Below are 4036 nucleotides of genomic sequence, written 5' to 3'. Positions count from 1 at the left end.
TGCTCCGGATCCCCAACCAGAGCCTGGGGCACAGCAATGAATGAAGCCCGCTCTGGGGTATCACTTGCTCAAACACAGCTATGTCTTCTGTAAACTTAAACTGCCTATTTTATGGACCCCTTAAACAGCTCACAATGAGATGTCTATCAGGACAGTTTTCACTGCACTTTGCCCTTATTTTCCAAAAACATTTGGTGAGGGGAACCAGTTTCTCTGTGTCCTAAAACAGCAGAACCAGTAAGACTTTCTGCACACACTGCTGAGTTCACCGAGCTATGCCTCTCTAAAGGAGGTGCTAAGGGCTCACAACGTGCCTGGCGCGTTTAAAGCTCTAAAGAGGGGCATCTCAGATACAGATGCCTGGCAGGGCTCCTGTGTGAGATGATAATAAGCCAGTTAATGAGGGCTCACCATGGGCCAGGGGTTGCTCAGAGTATTTTACATGAATTAACTCATTTCATCCTCAAAACAGCTCATGCGATCAGTGCTGTTACTATCCCTACATTCTAGAAGAGGAAACCGAAGCTAAAGGTCCACAAATATTCTGTGGCTTGTACTGGCACTTGGGCCCCTGTTCTCACACCTCTGTCCTCAGGCAGCAGAGGGAAGGGGCGGGGCCGGGACAGGGGCTGAGGATAGGGCGGCAGGGAGTGCAGGGTTAAGGGTATGGGCATTAAGGCCACAGCCCTGGGGTCGTCTTCTGTGCTGTGTGACCCTGGGCAAGTGACTTCACCTCTCTGAGCCTCAGTTTCCTCATCTGTAAAGTGGGGATAATAACAGAACCTCCTTGGGGGGTGGTTGTGCCGATTCCTTGCCATCAAGGTTATAACGCACTTAATACGGTGCCTGGACCCGGACGAGAGCTCAGCACCTCTGGATTACTATTGGGCAGGACTTGGGCTCACAGAGGTGGGGACCCGTGGGTCACACGCAAAGTGGTGACAGAACCAAAACTCAAACCCACATCTCCTGACTAAAGGCCCAGCACCCTCTCCACCACACAGCCTGCCCATCCGTCGGGGGCTGGCTTCTAGGATGGGGCACCTGTTCCCTGCAGAGAATGAGCCAGCTGTCTGCCTGGGGGAGAGAGCCTATAATGGCCAGGCTTCTCAACAGGAAAGGTTTGTGGTTTCTGTTGATATGAAAAGATAACAAGGAATAGCTCAGGTAATTATATTAATCTTCCTCAATTTACACATTCTTGCTATCTGCTATTTCCCCAGGAAAGTGTAAATGAGGAGTTCAGAGTGGTTCAGCAGCGCTGTAATTAGGTCTGTGTTGTGAACAAGTTTCTGTTGTATGTCTTGTTATCAGATCTCTTCACAGTTGAGGGTCCTGCCTCCCCTGTCAGACTGGAAGCTCACCAAGGGCAAGGGATTATCTCCCACTTCAGGCTGGGGGTCTCCACCATCTGATTGGAGAATCCTCCAAGGGAAGGGATAGATCTCCCCCATCAGACTAGGGTCTCCTCCTGGGGAGAAACTGTATCTTCCCCATCAAACTGGCAGATCCCTGAGAGTTGGGCTGGGTCTCCCCCATCAAGTTTGGGGTTCCCTAGAACAGGCCCACGTCTCCCTATTGGACTAGCAACTTCCCCATCAAACTAGGTGAGAAAGGCTGTGAGTCCTCCATCAGACTGGGAGCTCCCTGAGAACAAGGACCTCTCCCCCATCAGACTGGGAACATTCTTGTCTGGCTCTGTCTTGCCCGTCAGACTGGTGGGGTCAGTGCTGTTAACATCCTCATATTCTGTGGCTGAAGCTGACTCCGTCCTTGTGTGGACCCCACCCACATGAACACACGTGCATGTGCGTGGCAGTCTAAAGAAAGCAGGATCAGACCCACAAGAAAGCAGGTTTCAGAGGTTCTGTGACCTCCATGGAATAATGGGGCAAGTTTATATGTGTGTGTACTGGACTTTCATAGGGTCACACAAAACATATTGGTGTCAGGAGGGCTGGTTCCCCTCAGACAGGACAAAAAGGAGCCCCACATGGTTCTGGCCTCAGGGAAGGACAGCTGAGGTCCCCTGAGCTGAGCCTAGGATTTGGAAACAGGCCAGGAGAGCCTGAGCCAAAACACAGCCCCGACCCCTAGCTCAGCTCCAGTCCCTCCTGGAACCAGACCTCCCAGAATGGCAGACCTCTGCCCCACCATCCTCGTCCCCCTCCCCGGGCTGTGTGCACTGCAGGTTACTGCACCCTCTGAGCCTCCGTTTCTTCATCTCCCTCCCTTTCCAGTTAATTTTGGTTTTTGGTTTTTCTGTTGTTGTTTGTTTGTTTTGTTTTAATATTTAGTTAGTTAGTTGCACTGTGTCTTACCTGCAGCATGCAGGGTCTTCATTGCTGCCTGCGGGATCTTTTTGTTGTGGCATGCGGGATCTAGTTCCCTGACCAGGGATCGAACCCAGGCCCCATGCATTAGGAGTGCAGAGTCTTAACCACTGGACCACCAGGGAAGTCCCCTTTTCCAGTTAATTTTGAAGATTCACTGAAATAATGCTTGTAGCAGTAGCAGCAGGATTAGAAGAGGTAGTAATGATAGTAATAGCTAATACCTAACATCTACTAAGCGCTCACAGCCACCCTGCAAGGAAGGCATTATTAACCCATTTATTCAGCTGAGGACATGGAAGTACAGAAGCCTGTCCCTTGTCTAAGGCCGCATAGTAAATACATGATAGAGCCAAGATTCAAACGCAAATCTGCATCACTCCAAGGCCTGAATCTGCTGCACCACACCTCACTGCCTCCAGGAAGCCTCCCTCGATTGAATCTCCTTGGCACCGGTACCCTGCTTGCTGGACTGCATGTTCCATGAGAACAAGGACAATCTCATATTCCCAGTGATTCTAGTGCAAAGTACCCAGTTGTGTAGCAAGGTGATGTGTTCGAGGTTTATTTTCATCCCCTATAAATCTTGATGAATCAACATCTCCCTGACCCCCACCCCACTAAAACAATGCCAGATAGCATGTGTGTGTGTGCGTGTGTGTGTGTGTTGCAAGGGAGGAGAGAGAAGTTGTTATGGGCTGAATGTGGGTCCTAACCACCAATGTGATGATATTTGGAAGTGGGGCCTGTGGGAGATGATTAGGTCATGAGGGCGGAGCCCTCATGAATGGGGTTAGTGCCCTTATAATAAGTGGAAGAGACACCAGAGCGTCTTCTCTCCATCACGTGATGATACAGCAAGAAAGCAGCCTGCAAGCCAGGAAGAGAGCTCTTACCAGACACTGAATCATCCAGCACCTTGATCTGGGACTTCCCAGCCTCCAGGACTGAGAAAGAAATTGTTAAAGTCACCCAGTGGTGGTCTTTTGTTACAGCAGCCCAAGCTGACTAAGACATGGGGGATGAAACCTAAAAGAAACAACCAGCTTTGAGTTCCAAATTAGATATTTTTGTGTCCATAGCAAGACTATCTTCTTGAAAGCCTGGCTTTGTTGGGGAAGAAAACATTTAAAAATTATAAAAGCCACAGCCAGCTCTCCTGGGCACTCACTACGGCAGTCCATGCTCTACTGGGGGCACGGGGGATCCTCGGCCCGAGGCCATCTCTCTGGCTGAGCAGTGAAGCAGGCTGGAGGGCTGGATGAATGGCTCTGGGAGCAGCCTCGGCCAGGGACCCTACTGACGAGAGGTGGGGATATATGCCCGGCGTCCTCACCCCGAAGCTGGGGAATTCTGAGGCTCTGCACGTCTCCCGAGCTCCCCAGCCCGGGTCACCTGCTCAGTTAACACACCCTGCTCTGGCTTCCGTCCCATCCCTGTCTCACGTCCCATCCCAGTGTCCCCAGTTCGAATCAAAATCCTTGTCTCAGGATCTGCTTTCTGGGGAAACCCAGGCCAAGTCACTTCCTTTGACGAAGCAAGAGCAAAGCTCCACGTCTGAGCCCAGAGACCCCCACAGGCCACAGAGTAGCTCTTCCCAGGCCAGAAATCCCATTTTAATCAGCAAGTTGGAAATGGGGGAGACTGGAGGAGACAAGCCTGAGGATAGACACTACCTGGGCTCCCGGGGAGGGAAATGCACT

The 4036-nt window shown here is 51.2% G+C and overlaps 1 non-coding gene across 1 annotated transcript; it reads right to left on the bottom strand.

Moving 5' to 3' along the window:
- Positions 1-2385: 2385 nt before the first annotated feature.
- On the bottom strand, positions 2386-2458 carry TRNAR-CCU (transfer RNA arginine (anticodon CCU)). The gene has a single exon. It is a non-coding gene; the product is annotated as a tRNA-Arg (tRNA).
- Positions 2459-4036: the final 1578 nt, after the last annotated feature.

This window comes from Balaenoptera ricei, chromosome 1 (assembly GCF_028023285.1).
Source record: "Balaenoptera ricei isolate mBalRic1 chromosome 1, mBalRic1.hap2, whole genome shotgun sequence".
Taxonomy (NCBI): Eukaryota; Metazoa; Chordata; class Mammalia; order Artiodactyla; family Balaenopteridae; genus Balaenoptera; species Balaenoptera ricei.
Note: the sequence above shows the minus strand (reverse complement) of the source record. Positions and strands in the feature narration are given on the sequence as shown.